General features: G+C 45.3%; 1 long non-coding RNA gene across 1 annotated transcript in view; it reads right to left on the reverse strand.

Annotated features, from left to right (window-relative positions):
• LOC140427457 (uncharacterized) overlaps positions 1-20180 on the reverse strand; it is a 55176-nt gene that overhangs the window by 18286 nt on the left and 16710 nt on the right. The window contains exon 2 of the long non-coding RNA XR_011948500.1: positions 9760-9950. This is a non-coding gene — a long non-coding RNA (uncharacterized lncRNA). The remainder of the gene's footprint in view (positions 1-9759; positions 9951-20180) is intronic.

Raw genomic sequence — 20180 nt, forward strand, 5'->3', positions numbered from 1 at the left:
CAGTGTCCTGATAAACAGGCTGCTTCAAACTTGAATCTTCTGCTTAAAGTAACATTCTGATTGTGGGTCCATGGACCAAAAGAATAAAATAACATAAAATAAATAGGAACAAAGGAAATAAACAGGAAGGACTTTTACAGTTACACCTCGGAGACCACCATTACAGAATGGGGACCCTAAGCTCAGAGCTCAGAGATGAAGAACAGCCATTGCAGAAGGAAGACCCTGAGCTTGGAGTTCAGAGAATGAGAACAACCATTACAGAAAAGAGACCCTGAGCTTTGAGCTCAGAGAAGAAGATATCTGTATCAACTGATTGAAGCTTAGCCAGTTCCTTCAGCAATGTAGGTAATGCTAATATCTCAGTCGTGAGTCTGAGTCATCAGTGTACATGTATTCTCCGAAATTGAATCGTGATTAAGCTAGCACTTTCGAATCGAGTTGCACCTAAATTCAGATGTCTTTATTGTGTCTACTTAAGCCAATCAAGTAGAGTCTTGGTCAACAACATAACCCATTCCTGTATCTAGGAAAACTCAAGGGAGGGAAAAGGCAAACTTTTCTGTACGGTACAGTGAATGATCATGACCAGCAATGTACATAATTATTTATAATTCTAGAAAATACCAATAAAAAGATTTTAAAAAAACAACATAACCCATTTATTGGTAACCCATAACTACTCTACTTCTCCAAAGTACTACCATACATGGGCGCTGTCTCCATGCTAGATCCTTCAAGACGTTACTAGATACAGTCTACCAACATGTGACTCCCTTGGTACATACCATGCTTTCTGGTCCCACATTAACCCTTGCTCTGCCCAATCATTCTTATGCTACAGTGGCTGACATGTCCTGGAGTGAGACTTGATTCCATGGCCTTCCAGCTCAGAGGTAGGAGAGCTACAGACTGAACCACTCCAGCTCCCTTTGCTATTCTTAGCATTTGAGTACATATATTACCAAAATTAAACTGGAAACACGGTGACGATGTGACTTATTTCCTGAGAGAATGCAACATTTCCCATGGCAACATGGAAACTTTAAATTATGAAGAGAGGTTGGATAGGCTTGGGTTGTTTTTGCTGGAGTAGAGAAGCCTGAGGGGCGACCTGATCGAGGTGTACAAGATTATGGGGGCATGGACAGGGTGGATAGGGAGCAGCTGTTCCCCTTAGTTGAAGGATCAGTTACGAGGGGACACAAGTTCAAGGTGAGGGGCAGGAGGTTTAGGGGGAATTTGAGGAAAAGCTTTTTTACCTTTTTTTGGTGATGATTTGGAATGCACCGCCTGGGAGAATGGAAGAGGCAGGGTGCCTCACATTCTTTAAGAGGTACCTGGATGAGCACTTGGCACACCATGACATTCAAGGCTATGGGCCAACTGCTGGCAAATGGGATTTGGTAGGCAGTAAAGGTGCCTTTCATGCATCGCCGCAGACCCGATGGGCCAAAGTGCCTCTTCTGCACTGTATTATTCTCGGATTCTGTGAACGCAGGAATACCATGCACTTCAGAAATCTCAGATTTATTAACTGGCTGGTACACAAATTGCCCCAATTGCTTTACTCATAGGAATGGCTATTTTTCAATTATTTGGAAGTCATTCCTGTCATTTATTTTCTGCATCTTGGAGAAGTGCACAACATAGTTGAAAGTTTTCCCTGTGCTCAATATGCACTTATATTGTAAACACAGTTCATTATAAACAGTGGTTTATCGTATTTATTAGACAAGATTTGTAAAGAGTCTTCCTCCTTAATTAGCTAAAGCTGGACTCATGGGTTTTGTGAGATGGAGCATTTTTACATCATATTTCCCAATGTGTACAAGTGAGTTAACATAGCTTCAAAATGGCAATTGCCCAATTCATCAGAGTTTGTACTAAAGTACTGTAAGAGAATATAATTCAAGCACAGTGTTTCCGAGCGTTGTCTCAAGAAATGCACTTTGCTGTAATTAATTTATTAAGTTAAATCTCAGTCCAATAAATTCTTCATTTTCAGGCTCGGTACAGATATAAAAAACAACATGTTTTAATTTTCTACTCCATTTTTGCTTCTCCATTTCAGAAAGGGCAAAAATACGCAGCTGTGCACAACAAATGCTTGGTTTTCCTTAAATAAATTTGTCTGCTCGGGTCTATTTGAATAAAAAATCATTAGAATCTATATTATCAATATTATATTTTTATCCTGCAAATTTTACAAACATGTAAATCAAATGCTTCTGTTCATCAATATTTTAATGATTATAAAAGCTTTTGTACAATATTCGTTCCCATTGTTATAATTAATTATTACCTCCAGACATAAGATTTAATTTGACCAGATTACAATACCTATATACAGCTTAAATATTTTAACTTAAAAGGAATTAAATCCTCCATGGGGCTCGTGGTATACGAGCTCCCCCGCTGAGAGGCAGTGGCCTGACAGCTGGCTCGTTAATACCCTGAGATAAAAGCTGGCCCAAGAGGGAGCCGGCATCTCAGGATGATCCCGGCTGGACTTGGACTGTTACTTATTTGCTCTGTTTCCTAACTGTGGGTCGGAAATAAATTACTTTCGACTCACCTTTTCGGGGCTCCTCGTTGACTGCAATATATCTGAACAGCAAATGAACATGCCCAACAAGATGCTGTGTGAATAAGCAGGCCCATCAGAGAGCCTCTTGTCACCATCAAGGAACATGGAGGAGTCCAGCTCCAACTTGGTCAGGTGGATGATGTAAAGATTGTACTCATCACAGTCCCTGCTCCATCTCCATTTTGAGCTGCAGAGCCAGAGATACTACCGCTGCCACATTACCTGTTGCAACTTTTCAGCTGAATTTAGCAGCCCCATCTACTGATTGGAAATCCAGGGAGGGGGTCAGGGGTCCTGACGCGACTATTTTCTGAATTCAATTAACTGTCTGGTATCGGAACTTCCGTACCTTTAAGAGCAGTGTCATGATATTCAGATAAACATCATGGTGCAAACATACATACACACTGATGGACAGATCAACGGACCAATCAATACACACACAACATCACAGCCAATCACAGGCAAGAGCATATACACTATAAAACGGGGAACACGACACTTCCCGCTCATTCCAGCAGAAGACAGCTCAGGGCACAGAGCTCACAGCAAGCCACTCAGACATTCACCATGTGCTGAGTGCTTCTCCAAGATAGTATTAGGGCTAGGTCCACAGGTTAGAGGGTAATGAACGAACCACAGTAACCAGTTGACAGATGTTGTTATTGTTAGTAATAAAACTGAGTTGTAGCATCCTCAAATGTGTTGGTTCATCTATGCAGCAGAGCACCCAACACGACAGGCAGAGGATCTGCCTTCAAGAGCTACCAGCTGATTGGAGAGCCAGCAGATCTTCAGCCCCAACAAAACCACTGTGAGTGCTGGCATTGTTGGTACTGCAGCAGGGCCAGTCCAGATAGCATTGAGGAGGCGCCGAAGTTAAGTTGGTCAGACTTCCCAGCGCCATTCGAGCGGGTCCGGCGAGGGGATGGTGGGTCTTTGTACAGTGACCTGCGTGGGGGGATTCTTTCACTAGGGGCTGTCCTTTAACTGGGAGTGACCCACTGTGGCCAAAAGGGTGCCCAAACAGGGAGACCCTCAATTCCTTCAGAAAGGACACCACCTTACATGGCATGTGGCTCCCCTATCAATGATAGTACATCAGCAACAGAAGGATAAGGGTCTTAAGTAGCCATTAATTGCCCAAATATGGGCTTCAATTGCCCTCCGGGTAGGAAGTCCACCCTTGACCTTACCCACCCCTGATTTAATCAGGGTGAGTCAAGAAGCCTTCTGGCTCATGTGGGGCTGAACCTGTATGAGGCGATATCCTGGCAGTATGCTGTGTGGGCTACACAGATAGTGGCCAGCAGTGCAGAGGGCATCAGCAGAGCAACTCCAGGGTCCCCTCGCACCACTTCCAGTGTCATCAGATGAGACAATTTCTCACAAAAATTATTATGTTGTCCACAATTCAGCCGAAATGTGCATTTTCCTTCAGAAAGGTCACATGATAAAGTAGGATTTCAGCAAGAACTAGCTAATGCACAATATGCATGTACTGAACTGGCCAATAGATTCTAGGCATGATCGAACAGCCTCGTCGCGCCAGACCCAGTGGCACGGCAAGGCCGTTAAATCTCGTGAGAGGCTTCGCGAGATTTGCGAAGCTTGGAATGCCTCGTGGGATCTAGCGAGATCTCACAGATCTGGATTCTGCCCTCACTTGGCATGATCCAGATTTACATATTTAAGTGGGCAGGTAGGCAATGTTAACGTGCACGGGTGCCAGGTCGTCTGTGCCTCTGATCAGTCCAGCGGGTGCCTTGTCCTTAGGAGGTAAGGTGAGGGGGAAGTCGAGGATCCCCGAACATGAACGTTGGGACATTGGGAGGGGGGGTCCGGAGGCCAGAGTGCAGGGGGTGGGCCGGGGGGTCAAGTGATTGGGGTGGCATTTAAAAAAGAAGGTAAGTGTGGCCTTGGCGGGGCATTCCTGGCCGAGGCCAAAATAAAACAAGGTTCATGTTTCATCGCAGGGTTGGCCTCTGTGCTGCAGGCGTCGAGAAACACCCCGCTAAATGCATCCTAAATGGGACTCTTTTTTCTCCTGTAAAATCGGACCCCAAGTTTTTCTTTAGCTTTTGTTATCATGCCCAATGAAGGCATGTCATATTGACAACTTTTAGGATACAATCTCTATTCAATGTGGACTTTATATTTTTTTTTAAAGAAAATGAAGTAACAAATAATGGACACGGTAGCAAAAATAGGAAGGCAGGTTATTATTTGAATGAGTGTAAATTGAGAGAAGTGGGCACTCAGTGAGACCTTGGTGACCTTGTGCATCAGTCACTGAAGGTAAATGCCCAGTTATAGCAGGCAGTGAAGAAGGCACATGGTAATGTTGGCCTTCATAGTGAGAGGATTTGAGTAGAGGAATAAAGATGTTTTACTGGAATTGTATAGGGCATAGGTGAGGCCACACCTGGAGTATTGTGTGCAGTTTTGGTGTCCTTATCTGAGGAAGGATGTTCTTGCTATGGAGAGAGTACAGCAAAGGTTTACCAGGCTAATTCCAGGGATGGCGGGATTGTCATAGGAGAGACTAAATTGGTTAGGATAACATTCATTGGAGTTTAGAAGAGTGAGAGGAAATCTTATGAAAACTTACAAAACCTAACAGGATTAGACACGATAGATTCAGAAAGAATGTTCCTGATGGTGGGGGAGTCCAGAGCTAGGGATCATAGTTTGAGAATAAGGGATAAACCTTTCAGGACTGAGACGAGTGGCGAATCTGTGGAATTCACAACACAGAGAGTAGTTGAGGCCAAAACAGTGTGTAATTTCAAGAAGGAATTAAATATAACCCTTGGAGCTAATGGGTTGAAGGGATATGAAGGGAAGGCGGGATCAGGGTATTGAACTTGATGATCAGGTATGATCATAATGAATGGCTGGCGGAGCAGCATCAAAGGGCCGGGTGACCTCCTAGGGCTTCTATTTTCTATGTTTCTCTGTACACTCCCAAAATGGCTGCCCAATGAAGGCATGTCATATTGACAACTTTTAGGATAAAAAAGTTCGAGTACTTTAGATGGGTCCGTTTTTGTCCAATGTGTGCAGGAGGGTTTCCTGACACAGTATGTAGATAGGCCAACGAGAGGCGAGGCCATTTTGGATTTGGTACTGGGTAATGAACCAGGACAGGTGTTAGATTTGGAGGTAGGTGAGCACTTTGGTGATAGTGGCCACAATTCGATTACGTTTACTTTAGTGATGGAAAGGGATAGGTATATACCGCAGGGCAAGAGTTATATCTGGGGGAAAGGCAATTATAATGCGATGAGGCAAGGCTTAGGGGCTGGTTTAGCATACTGGGCTAATTCGCTGGCTTTTAAAGCAGACCAAGCAGGCCAGCAGCACGGTTCAATTCCCGTACCAGCCTCCCCGAACAGGCGCCGGAATGTGGTGACCAGGGGCTTTTCACAGTAACTTCATTGAAGCCTACTTGTGACAATAAGCGATTTTCATTTCATTTTCACTTAGGATGCATCGGATGGAGAGGAAAACTGCAGGGGATGGGAACGATGGAAATGTGGAGCTTGTGCAAGGAACAGCTACTGCGTGTCCTTGATAAGTATGTACCTGTCAGGCAGGGAGGAAGTGGTCGAGCAAGGGAACCGTGGTTTACTAAAGCAGTCGAACACTTGTCAAGAGGAAGAAGGAGGCTTATGTAAAGATGAGACATGAAGGTTCAGTTCGGGCGCTCGAGAGTTACAAGTTAGCTAGGAAGGACCTAAAGAGAGAGCTAAGAAGAGCCAGGAGGGGACATGAGAAGTCTTTGGCAGGTAGGATCAAGGATAACCCTAAAGCTTTCTATAGATATGTCAGGAATAAAAGAATGACTGGGGTAAGAGTAGGCCCAGTCAAGGACAGTAGCGGGAAGTTGTGTGTGGAGTCTGAGGAGATAGGAGAGGTGCTAAATGAATATTTTTCATCAGTATTCACACGGGAAAAAGATAATATTGTCGAGGAGAATACTGAGATTCAGGCTACTAGACTAGAAGAGCTTGAGGTTTATAAGGAAGAAGTGTTAGCAATTCTGGAAAGTGTGAAAACAGATAAGTCCCCTGGACCGGATGGGATTTATCCTAGGATTCTCTGGGAAGCTAGGGAGGAATTGCTGAGCCTTTGGCTTTGATCTTTAAGTCATCTTTGTCTACAGGAATAGTGCCAGAAGACTGGAGGATAGCAAATGTTGTTCCCTTGTTCAAGAAGGGAAATAGAGAAAACCCGGTAACTATAGACCAGTGAGCCTTACTTCTGTTGTGGGCAAAATATTGGAAAGGTTTATAAGAGATAGGATGTATAATCATCTGGAAAGAAATCATTTGATTAGAGATAGTCAACACGGTTTTGTGAAGGGCAGGTCGTGCCTCACAAACCTTATTGAGTTCTTTGAGAAGGTAACCAAACAGGTGGATGAGGGTAAAGCAGTTGATGTGGTGTATATGGATTTCAGTAAAGCGTTTGATAAGGTTCCCCACGGTAGGCTACTGCAGAAAATACGGAGGCATGGGATTCAGGGTGATTTAGCAGTTTGGATTGGTTGATGGGAAATGTTCAGACTGGGTCCAGTTACTAGTGGTGTACCACAAGGATCTGTTTTGGGGCCACTGCTGTTTGTAGTTTTTATAAATGACCTGGAGGAGGGCGTAGAAGGATAGGTGAGTAAATTTGCAGATGACACGAAAGTTGGTGGCTTTGTGGACAGTGATAGACATAGATAAGCTGCAGCGCTGGGCTGAGAGGTGGCAAATGGAGTTTAATGCAGAAAAGTGTGAGGTGATTCATTTTAGAAGGAATAACAGGAAGACAGAGTACTGGGCTAATGGTAAGATTCTTGGCAGTGTGGATGAGCAGAGAGATCTCGGTGTCCATGTCCATAGATCCATGAAAGTTGCCACCCAGGTTGTGAGGGTTGTTAAGAAGGCGTACGGTGCGTTAGCTTTTATTGGCAGAGGGATTGAGTTTCTGAGCCATGAGGTCATGTTGCAGCTGTACAAAACTCTGGTGCGGCCGCATTAGGAGTATTGCGTGCAATTCTGGTCGCCGCATTATAGGAAGGATGTGGAAGCATTGGAAAGGGTGCAGAGGAGAATAACCAGAATGTTGCCTGGTATGGAGGGAAGATCTTATGAGGAAAGGCTGAGGGACTAGAGGCTGTTTTCGTTAGAGAGAAGGTTAAGAGCTGACTTAATTGAGGCATACAAGATGATCAGAGGGTTGGATAGGGTGGACAGTGAGAGCCTTTTTCCTCGGATGGTGATGTCTAGCACGAGGGGACATAGCTTTAAATTGAGGGGAGATAGATATAGGACAGATGTCAGAGGTAGGTTCTTTACTCAGAGAGTGGTAAGTGCGTGGAATGCCCTGCCTGCAACAGTAGTGGACTCACCAACACTAAGGGCATTCAAATGGTCATTGGATAGACATATGGATGATAAAGGAATAGTGTAGATGGGCTTTAGAGTGGTTTCACAGGTCGGCGCAACATCGAGGGCTGAAGGGCCTGTACTGCGCTGTAATGTTCTATGTTCTATGTTCTAGAGAGTCAGGTTGCAAAGCCCTTTGAGACGCCCGGTGCTCATGAAAAGTTTGATATAGATGCAAATTTTTCATTCTTTTTTCTATGGGTGAGTTAACACATTGTGAGACTGAGAAGTTTTCGTATTGTCTGTGAGCCATAGAAATATGGTTGTTTTGCATCACTTTTACTTCATGCTCATCTTTTGCTGCTGGCTGACAATTGGTCTTTTCAGCTGTGTAATGATAGAATGGGAAAACATGAACTGATGGTGAATAATGATGGAGTGGGTGTGGGTGATGTTCAGTGAAGAGCTGTGTAAAGGAAGTTTAATTGTTTGATTTATGTTACTAGCATTAGGGGGTAGGAGGGGTGCCCGTGGGGTTGGGGGTGCTTTGGCATGAAGCAGTGAGATGGGTGCCCTTGATAGAACGTAAGTGAAGCTCTCAAAAATGAGGGAATCCTGGGCAGCGAAGTGAGCTGCTGATGATGCATTGCCCACATCACCTTCCACCTCCTCCTCATCTCCTTCTCCATCCTCAAAATCATCTGAGGAGGACCTGAGCTCTGAGCTTTGTTCCTACTGTAGCTCCAAACTTTGCTCCTGGACAATATTGCACAAAGCACAGCACTTCACAACCACTCTGGAAACCCTCGCGGAAATTCTACCCCTCCCTCCCCTCACCATCCACCACAGACAGTGACCCAGGGCTCGGATCTAACCCAGGTCCTCGGTGCCGTGAGGCAGCAGTGCTAACCACTGCGCCACCGCACCGCCCAATGTCAAGGAAGCTTCTCCTATGCATGTGGACCCCATGTGCCAGTTATGGCCTCCTGCAAGCCTGCACCCTCTACTGATCTGAGGTTGGTCTGAGAGCAGCAGGCTGTTGCTGGTGCAGCTCCTGCTACTGCTGGTTACCATATTGGTCCTGAATGGACATCATGGATCAGAGCTGCAAAGCGCAAATTAGACTTCCGATCCTCCAAGTTATGGATGATGCCATCAAAGTGTGCAAAATGTGAAAGTAATATCTCAGCACAGGCACAGTGAACAAACATTTTCACACAAGCAGATACGAAAGCAGCTATTCTACTTGCCATCTTTTCCTGTCATGGCGTCAACCCCTCAAATTACCACATTTTGCTTTCCTTTCTTTCACTGCAGACTTTCAGGAGGTCCTGGAAACCTGAGGAACCGAAGTTAAACTCCAAAATCACTATGAACATTGTTGTAATTTAATGATTAACATATTCTGAAGTGGATGCATGCTGCACAGTCTAACCCAATGAGGTCGCAGAAGTTAGAACTGATTTCCTGATGTATTTGCATTTTCCAGTATTGTAGCCACCCTCCCAGACCCCCATCCTAACCACACCCAAATGTATCTGCTTACCCACCTTAAAATTCCACCACTCCCTCCCATTCATAAATGTGCCTTACAACAATGGATATTAATTTTATTGGCACTGATTTATTAACTTTCAACATTATTGCAACCGTGTGATGGTTGATTTCTACTGAATTAACATTTATAGAAATCACACAGTTTAAAAACTGTATTCCCATAATCTTGTTTTGCTCATTTATCCCATTTGTCAAAATATCAGGAAAATAGAGCCCAAGTAGCACTGAACTCACTTAAATCAGACCTTCAGAGCTGCGGCATATTGGAGATCGAAAATGTCGTGACATGTGAGTGCCATGCAATAGGAGCACTCAACAGACTGTAATTTCATTGTATTCTATTTACAATGTTCTTCAAATGCTGGACTTTTATATCCAGTACAAACTCTTGATCATTTACACTTTAAAGCTGAACTTGAAGGAAGCTGTGAAAAATAAACACATAAAAGGTAGAAAATTAGCAATTCAGAACTCTATTCTAATCATCAAGTGAAGCATAAAACAATATACAAATAATCAAAAGAATTTATTTATTCAGAATTGATTTTATGTAAAAATCAGAGAGATAATACCTGCCTTTGTAAGCCCACGGAGACTGAAGTTCAAAAGCATTTATAATAGAATTGGTGTGCATCGACATTAGCAGAGAAAAGGTATTGGAAAAGCTTAAGTGACTAAAATCCCAGGACCTGGTGGCTGACAACCATGGGTTCTAAAAGAGATAGAGGTTGTGGATGCGAGAGCCATGATTTTCCAAAATTCCTTAGATTTGGGAGGTGTCTCCTCAGATTGGAAGGTAGCAATTGTAACTCTGCTTTTCAAGAACGAATGGAGAAAGAAAACAGGGACCTACAGGCCAATTAACCGAACATTTGGCAATTGAAAATGATGGAATCTATTCCTAGGAAAGTCTTAATGAGCTACTTAGAAAAGAATAGTACAATTAAAACAGGTCAAATGGTTTTAATAAAGGGAAATCCTATCTGACAAATTATTAACAATTTTTTTGAGGGTACAACTTGTAGGGTAGATGAAGATGAACTGGTAAATGCAGTATACTTAGATTTCCAAAAGGCACTTGATAAGGCACCACACAGAATGTTAATAGGCAAGGTAAGGACTCATGGCGTTGAGGGTAAAATATTCCCATGGATAGAGGATTGGTTAATAGACACGAGGCAGAATGGGCATAAATGGGGCATTTTTAAGTTGGCAGGCTGTGAATCATGACGTGTCACAAGGATAAGTTCACAGGTCTCAGTTATTTACAATCTATATTAATGACTTAGATGAAGAGACAGAGATTAATATATCTAGGTTTGCTGGTGAATCTAGGTGGAAAGTCACTTTGATCATAAGAATACAAAAGCAGAATATGTTTGAGAAGGAACAAAACTTGTAAATGTTAATGTTCAGAGAAATTTGGTATGCTCATACAAGGCATGCAAAATGTTAGCATACAGGTACAACAAGCAATTAGGCATGTTGGCCTTTATTCTCTTGCTACAGTTATACAGGGCTTTGGTAGACTACACCTGAAATACTGTGTGCCATTTTGGTCTGCATATTTAAGGAAAGGTATATTTGCAATGGAGGCAGTACTGCAAAGGTTCACTAAATTGGTCACTGGGATAAGGGGATTATCCCTTGATGAGTGGCCGAATAAATCGTGACTTTATGTCCTGGAGTTTAGAAGAATCAGAGGTGATCACATTGAAACATACAAGACTCTGTAGGGGTTTGATTGGGTGGACACTAAGAGACTAAGTTTGCTGGTTGCTGGTTGGGCACAGTTTCAGGATAAGGGAATGAAAACTTAGGACTGAGATGAGGAGAAATGACTTTACACAAATGGTTCTGGGTCTTTGGAAATCTGTACGCCAGAGGATGTGGATGCTCCATCGGTGAGTACATTTAAGGTCGGGCTAGGCAGATGGTCTCTTCGGGAATCAATGGACATGGGGATTGGTGGGATGGGTTGAAGTCCAAGATACGACATGGTCATATTGAATGGTGGAGCAGGCTCAACTGGGCATATAATGAACACTTGTTCCTATTTCTTATGTTCTTCTCTGTTCTACAATACTTACAAGCTTCTCAGAAATATTCTGTTTCAGATTTTTAATCATTGATTGCACTAGTTTATGAACACTTTCATCAAAACATTTTTGTTTCAATTTGACAATATTCTCTGTGATCATTTATTTGGAAAGTAACGACAGAAAACCTAGTATGTGAAGCATCATAGTTGTAAAACCAAATACGTTACTTTGGAAGGAGAAATGTTCTCCACCACATACACATAAAGGAATGATCATATGGGGAGAATGGATGGTCGGCTAACGATTTAAGATTATGACTCTTTGTCAGAACCCTTAAGAAGTGGGTAACATGTCTAAGGTGAGTAAGTGGGCAGCTAAGCAGGGACAGGTGGGTGAGGTGGTAAGATTGTAAGTAGGGAGCAGAATTATACCATCGTTGGACAGGAAATGCTGGAATGGAAAGGAAATTGGAATCTAAAATGATCATCCTCAGCTCGGGCGAAATTCTCCCGAAACGGCGCAATGTCAGACGGGCATCGTGCCGGGTTGGAGAATTGCCGGGGGGTGCCGTGAATCCCGCCCCCGCCGGTTGCCAAAGTCTCCGGTACCGGATATTCGGCGGGGACGGGAATCGGGCCGCGCCGGTTGGCGGGCCCCCCCGCTCGATTCTCCGGCCCGGATGGGCTGAAGTCCCGCCGATAAATTGCCTGTCCCGCCGGCGTGGATTAAACCACCTTTTGAACGGCGGGACAAGGCGGCGTGGGCGGGCTCCGGGGTCCTGGGGGGGGGGGGGGGGGCGCGGGGCGATCTGGACCCGGGGGGTGCCCCACGGTGGCCTGGCCCGCGATCAGGGCCCACCGATCCGCGGGCGGGCCTGTGCTGTGGGGGCACTCTTTCCCTTCCGCCTCTGACACGGTCTTCACCATGGCGGAGGTGGAAGAGTCTCCCTCCACTGCGCATGCGCGGGAAACTGTCAGCGGCCGCTGACGCTCCCGCGCATGCGCCGCCCCGATATGTCATTTCCGCGCCAGCTGGCGGGGCAACAAAGGCCGTTTCCGCCAACTGGCAGGGCAGAAATCCCTCCGGCGTCGGCCTAGCCCCTCAATGTTGGGGCTCGGCCCCCAAAGATGCGGAGCATTCCGCACCTTTGGGGCGGCGCGATGCCCGTCTGATTGGCGCCGTTTTGGGCGCCAGTCGGCGGGCATCGCGCCGTTTGGGGAGAATTTCGCCCCTTATCTGCATATAATCTGGGCGGGATTCTCCACTCCCGCGCCGAAGTGGCCGCGCCGTCGTGAACGCCATCGAGATCCACGACGGCGCGAAACAGCCCCGATCCCGACCGATTCAGGCCCTGACAATGGGCTAGGATCGGGGCCGCGTCATCTACACGCGCCAGGCCTTGTCGACCGCGTAAAAGCGGCGCCGCATAGATGACGCAGCCGGCGCCGCATAACGGGCGGATATAACGCCGCATATTCTCCCCGTGTTTGCGTGGGTTTCGCCCCCACAACCCAAAAATGTGCAGGGTAGGTGGATTGGCCACGCTAAATTGCCCCTTAATTGGAAAAAATGAATTGGGTACTCTAAAATTAAAAAATTTTATAAAGGTTTGCTACTATTTCTGGCAACTTTATTTTTAATTTTCTCCTTAACCTCCATTGTCAGCCGCAGTTGAATGACTTTTCTTTTTGGGTTTTTGTGCCTCGGCTTTAATCAGCCTAACCTTTCCTGGGTAACTATTCAGAACGGCCTCAAGTCTTCCGACTCTAACTTAGAGTCAGAGACATTGACAGAGGCTCACAGGGAGTAAGGGAAATGATCCACTGGGAGCTGAACCTTCCTGGGCAATTCATGCAGAGGTCCACATAGAGAACTTCCACAGGGTCCTGACACACATCTCAGTTATATGACTTGTCTCCAACATTCCGGAGAGCAAAAGATTTTCCCTAACATTCTGAATACACTGTTTTATTTTAAAACTAACATTAAAATAAGCACAGGATTTCAGGCAGAAAATCAGAACTTAAGGTTGCTTCAGCAAAATGTAGAAATGTAAATATCAGAATATCAATGCACCTTAGAAGTATTTAGATATGTTTCATCTGCATATTTCATAATGCAACGCATGTTTTTCTAGCTATTTTAAATATATATTTTCTTGCATTGCATGAAAAACTGGCTCAGCTGCCACATCATAGTATTGTGTCCATTATTATATTGAGTATTAGCTAATCAATCAGGCTAGTTTTCAATCTGCCAGGCTATTTTCTTATTTATCCCATTTGGGTATGGTTCAGAGGACAAATTGAAGTAAATGTAGTTTAAAGGTTCCATAGCCAGAACAAGTAACTCAAAATCCTAAACTATACTATAGAAATTCTGGAATGGAAAGGAAATTGGTGTCTGAAATTATCATCCTCCAGCTCTGTTCAAACAATAGCATCTTCTACCCCCCCCCCCCCAGCATTCAGAAGCAGATTAACATGGATGATAATGGTATAGTGTAGGTTAGATGGCTTTTGTTTCGGTGCAACATCGTGGGCCGAAGGGCCTGTACTGCGCTGTATTGTTCTATGTTCTATGTTCTATGTTCTTAACATCTACACTGAATCCCGACCAGCTAACTCTTTGTCTGTTTGCTTGACTGCACAACATTCAAAGTTGGAATGCCTGTAGCTTATCAGTCTTAAACTATTAAATCACGCTATGTTACAATGGATTTTTCTTGTAGTTTGTTTTCTATCCCCTTTTCAAAGACAGCTTTCAATATTATGCCCCAATGCCATTTCAATTCTATGGATAGCTCCTAATATATAAGTGGTACATAGCACATAGAATCATCTCAGATAAACATAACAACGGTAAATATCAGCCTCTCTTTTCTCTGATGTTTACAGAGATGAAATGACTGGACGTGACTTCAGAGGTGAATAGAGGCTCATTGCATTTCATACACTTCACAATTTTATTCTTTTGATGTCTGCAAATTATTGTGCCAGATTTTGCTGTCAAAGTAATGGTGGAGCTAATGATGCTCAATATTATCGATACGTAATGGGAAAAGGCAAGGAGCAGATCTATCAATAAATAAGCTTTTGCCTAAGTTCTGCTGCTCTGCCAATTTCCTTTGCAAAAATGGTATTGTGTCATCTGTCTCACCATTGGCATTTATTGAGCGGCATGAATTTGCTGTATTTGCATGGCAAAGCAAAACCCACAGTAGATATTTAGGGTCAGTCATTACAAGGGCAAGTACCCTTTAACAAGATGACATTTTCGGTTAGTCGGGCACTTACCACTGAGTTATAAGGGTTTTCTTTAAATGTATTATTTCATATGATGTGAGTGTTGCAGGCAAGGCCAGCATTTATTGTCCATCCCTAATTCTGCTGGAAATGAGTAGCTTGCTAGGACATTGCAAAGGATAGTTACAAGTCAGCCACATTGCTGTTAGTGTCTGGAGTCACATATAGGTAAAGATGGCATATTTCCTTTGCTCGTGAACCAGATGGGTTTTTAATGGCAATTAATGATAGTTTCATAGTCACTATTACTGAGACTAGTTTTGAAATCCAGAATTATGGTTGAATTTAAATTCCACCAGCTGTAATGTGATTTGAATTTGTGCCTGGGAGTGTGGAGGAGGCAGGTTGAGTTGAGGCATTCAAGAGGGCATTAGATAGGGCAGCATGGTGGCGTAGTGGTTGCACTGCTGCCTCACAGCACTGAGGTCCCAGGTTCGATCCCGACTCTGGGTCATTGTCCGTGTGGAGTTTGCACATTCCCCCCCGTGTTTGCGTGGGTTTCGCCCCCACAACCCAAAGATGTGCAGGGTAGGTGGATTGACCACGCTAAATTGCCCCTTAATTGGGAAAAATTAATTGGGTATTCTAGTATACAAAGAAAAAAGAGGGCATTAGATGATTACTTGAATAGAAGCAATATGCAGGGGTATGGGGAAAATGCAGTGAGGATGGCACTCAGCTTTACTGTTCATTGGAGAGCCAGTGCAGACACAGTGGGCCAAATGGCCTCCTCAGTGGTGTAATAGTTTTGTGATTCTGTGATGTCGCCAGAGCATTAGCCCTGGCCTGTGGATTTCTAGCCCAATGACATCAAGACTACATCACCGTCTCCATTCCAGAAATTAAGCATAAAACTCAAAACTGACTCTCCAGTGAGGGAGTTCACTACTGTTCTAGATGCTAGTCAATTTGAGAAGTAGGATGGGTGGGTGGTGGGTAGGATGGGTCAGGAATCGGCTGATCAATTGAGTGATTTTGGTCAGGTGGTCAATTGGTGGCAGGAAGGTGGGAGTTGGGTGGTCAGTTAGTGGTTCTGGAAGGTAGTGGTGGGTGGGGAGTAGTCAGGGGGTCAAGAGAATAGTCAGGGGAGTGGGTGATGGTCAGGGGGTTTGGAGGATTGTGTAGGAAGAATGGATGGGTAATAGGAGGGTAACACTTTTTACACACATTTATGCCTACTTTTAACAATTCCATAGGGCATCTTACTGTCATAAAAAGGTGTCCGGGATCAGATCCAAAGGGGTATCAATTCTGTCTGAAGGGGTACCCTGGCTATTCAATTAATCCACAAAGTTCCGATCTGCTCTTACCAGGTCTAAACTGCACATTTTGGATTTTGCATTTGCTTCTAACACGCAGGTACTAGCCTCAAATTCCATGGGATTCTACATAAAAAGATTCCTTATTGCAACTTTTAATACATCACTGTGAATGTGTTTTTCAGTTTAACCACACAATCAAAATTTTAGACCAGTCTTTGCTGTAAAACCGAATAATCAAATAGATATACATATTCAGACTATTGTCAATCCATGAGGGTTAGAAACATTACTGAAAATGTTCACCTGATTTTCTGATTACATGTGCCATACAAAATTAGTCAATGATTCATGTAGAACGTTGCAGAGTATTGCTTTCAAAATTTGCTTTTCTGAAAACACAGGTGGATGATGGCAGCTTTGTGTTGCCCAGTCTGTCAAGCACATTCTTGAACTTTTGAATCTGTAACTAATTTTGATGGCTCGAGACATTACACTGGAGGTTCACAATCACAATAGAGGGGATTTAATAACAGTCGACAAAGCCAACTAAATACAGGCAGAGACCAATGATGATTAGGTTTCGACTTTCCAGCTCTGGGGTCCACACAGCCCTGGCCCCTGCTCCAAGGGCCCCGTGCTTTCTCTTTAATAGTCAGGGTTCGCGCGCTTCAGTGCGATTGGTCCCGAGCTGGTCATGTGGACCGCAAAGTCTGCCCTATTAAAGGGGCCACACAACCAGATCCCTTCCCCCTTAAATCCCTCATTACAATTTACAAAGCCAGTTATATACTAGTGCTATTAACAAATACATAATGTAAAAATGGTTCATCATAGAGTCAGTTTTTGAGTCTTCGTGGACCTCATTCGTCCCCCAGCTGTCTCCATCGTCTCCAGGTTAGTCTTGTTGTTGGCAGAAGTTGATGTTTTCGGAGACTCCACCTCTTCTGTAGGGCTGCTCACCTCGCCAGCTCCCATCGAGACCACTGGCGGATCTGACTCTAAAATCCCCGGCTCCCTCCACTCTGGAAAAGCCACAGGAGTGCCCTAGGCACAATTTGGACCCATCTGTTCTGGGATGGGTGTTACTTTCCCTCGGCTCCTCATCTGGTTGACATGCATCCGCACTGTCCTGCCATTGACATTTACTACATGTGATACAGGTCCAGATTGGGACACGATCCGACTGGCGAACCGGAGTGGGGCGACATTTCAAACCAGAACCAGGTCACCCACCTTGAATGATCTGTCACGTTTTTGTGAAGTATGTTGATTTTTCTGGGAGGCCTGACGTGCCTCCACCCTCCCTGTCAAATTTGGAAACATCCAAACGAGTTCTGAGACGATGACCCATATGCAATTCAGCCAGTGTGACCCCCAGTGACATATGTGGTCATGTTGTAATACTGGACGTTGGCCAGCTGATGGAACAATGGCCAGTCTGATTGCTTCCTCATAGTATTTTTAAAACCTATACCACCCTTCTGCCAACCCGTTGAACGCAGGGTGATAGAGGGCCATACAGGTTCATCAACTTTAAAAAAAACTATTTTTAAATAAATTTAAAGTAGCCAATTTATTTGTTTTCCAATTAAGGATTAATTTAGCATGGACAATCCACCTACCCTGCACATCTTTGGGTTGTGGGGATGAGACCACACAGACTCACAGGGGAGAATGTGCAAACTCCACATGGATAGTGACCTGGGTCAGGATCGAACCCGGATCTTTGGCACCATGAGGCAGCAGTGCTAACCACTGCACTACCGTGCCGCCCCATGGTATGCCGAATTTTGATTGTCTGACCAAAGTGTTGGAAATCATCCCCAGTAAAAGGGGTGCCGTTACCGGACACAATGGTTTCCGGCACAGCGTGTATGACGAATATCCAAAGAAAGGTGTCCACAGTAGCTGCCGAGCTCATACTTCCCATCTCTTGCATGGACAGTCGTTTGGAATGAGTGTCTACCAAGACAAGAAACATCGTACCCAAGAAAGGGCCTTTCATAGTTGACGTGTACTTCGGTCCATGGGCAACCTGGTCACTCCCAGGGGTGCTGATTGGCTGAAGGAGGTAACGATTATTAAGTCTGGTAGGTGATGCATTACTGTACCAATTTCTCAATAGCTTTATCGATTCCCAGCCAGCAGATATAACTGCGAAGCAGCATTTTCATTTCTGTTTGGCCCAAATGGATGTTGTATGATTCTTGTAAGAGGGATTCCCTCGCGGGGGGTGGACCAACAGCTCGAGAGCCCCAAAATATTGTTCCATCCTTGCAGGATAGCTCATTCCTGCAGTTAAATAGAGCCTGAACTGTTCAGACTTCTCGTATGCCACCCTATTGAATAATAGCAGATCGCGCTGGGTCCACTTTTATATATGTCCAGATGACACCAGCAAGGTGTCCAAGTTCAACTCCAAGATGATTTCTTGGGGTACTGGCGGCGACGCTAAGTTCTTTAGCAAGGGGCATCAACTCAATGCATCCACATTGGAGATTTGGGTGCCAGCCTTGTGTTGGAAAGTGTAGTTGTAGGCTGCTACCAGCAAAGTGCAATGGTGCACCCTGGCAGCGGCATTGGAGGCATTGACTTGTTCTCTCTCAAAAGACCCAAGAACAACTTATGATGAGTTACAATTATGCCTTCCGAAAATGGAATGGTGGAACGTTTATAACCATAGATGATGGCTAGTCCCTCCTTTTCGATTTGGGAGTAATTTCACTCAGCTTCTGGGAGAGTCCTTGAAGCAAAGACAATTGGCTGTTCTTATCCACTCTCCATCTTACGGGATAGAACTGTCTCGCATGTGAGCACAATTGGCTTCCCTGGGTTAAAATGAACTGAAAGATTCAAAGATTGCAGAGCTTGTTTTACCAAGCAAAAAACCTCTCTTGCTGTTTCTTCCATTGCCAACAGTGGTGTTTTCTTAGCAACTGGTGTAGTGGTGCCAATGTTGCGGCCAGGTTTGGAATGAGCATGCCAGAATAAATGACCATTCCCAGGAAAGATTTCAGCTCGGCTACATTTGTGGGTGCGCCGGTTTCTCGTCTGGCTTTCTTCGAGTGATTGCAGATCTGTGGCATCCACTCAGAGCCCTAAGTGCTGGAGGCCATGGCTGAGAACATTGGCAGCATTGCCCAGGCGCTGGTTGACATGGCGCAGACATAGTGGGAGGTAGCCCAGTCCCAGAGGGAGATGGCACAGTCACTGGTTGATGTGGCACAGTCAATGGGCGATGCGGCGCAGTACCATACGACGATGGTCCAATCCGTGTGCTCAATGGCCACAAGAATGCAGGCCTTGGTCGAGACCAGAGCGGGTCTCCAGGACTGGCAGAGTCTGGTGGTGGGGGAATCTTCGACTCCCCTCCTCCTGTCCCTGGCGTATCTGTTGGGCAATGAGCAGAACAGGGTGGCACCATGCCATTTGGGATACCCGAGCACCAGCCGATCACCCCAGAGGAAGCCTGCCAATGTGGACCCAGGTCGCAGGGCAGGAATTACAGCAGGCCACTCCCACTCCTTATGCACCATCTGGGGATCCACTTGGATGTGATGGTGTCCATGTCCCTGGCCAGTCCATCACCCCCCCCCACCCTCCCCCTCCATAGTCGTTGAACCTGAAGGCGATCAGAGCGTCCCATGCATGTTGGCCCTGGTGCACATGTCATGCAGCCTCCCGTGTCTGTCTGGGCCCTCCTCCTCCAGCACGCCGCCCATCTGTCATGGACGACGCAGCAGACCGCCATGATGTGGACGACCCTCTCAGCGCCATACTAGAGGACCCCTCCACAGCGGTTCAGGATGCCGATGCATCGCTTGATTACACCCCTGGTCGGTGCCTGGGCATCATTGTAGCGGGTCTTCGCATCGGACTGTGGCCTTCGGATAGGTGCCATCAGCCACAACCTCAGTGGATAACCCCTGCCACCCAGGAGCCAACACCCCAGGCAGTGGGGAGGTGCATCTCGAACATGATAGGAATCTTTGAGTGTGCCAAGATAAAGCTGTCGTGCACACTGCCCGGGTATCGGGCGCAGACGT

The sequence above is a fragment of the Scyliorhinus torazame genome, chromosome 7 (genome assembly GCF_047496885.1).
Source record: "Scyliorhinus torazame isolate Kashiwa2021f chromosome 7, sScyTor2.1, whole genome shotgun sequence".
Classification (NCBI taxonomy): domain Eukaryota; kingdom Metazoa; phylum Chordata; class Chondrichthyes; order Carcharhiniformes; family Scyliorhinidae; genus Scyliorhinus; species Scyliorhinus torazame.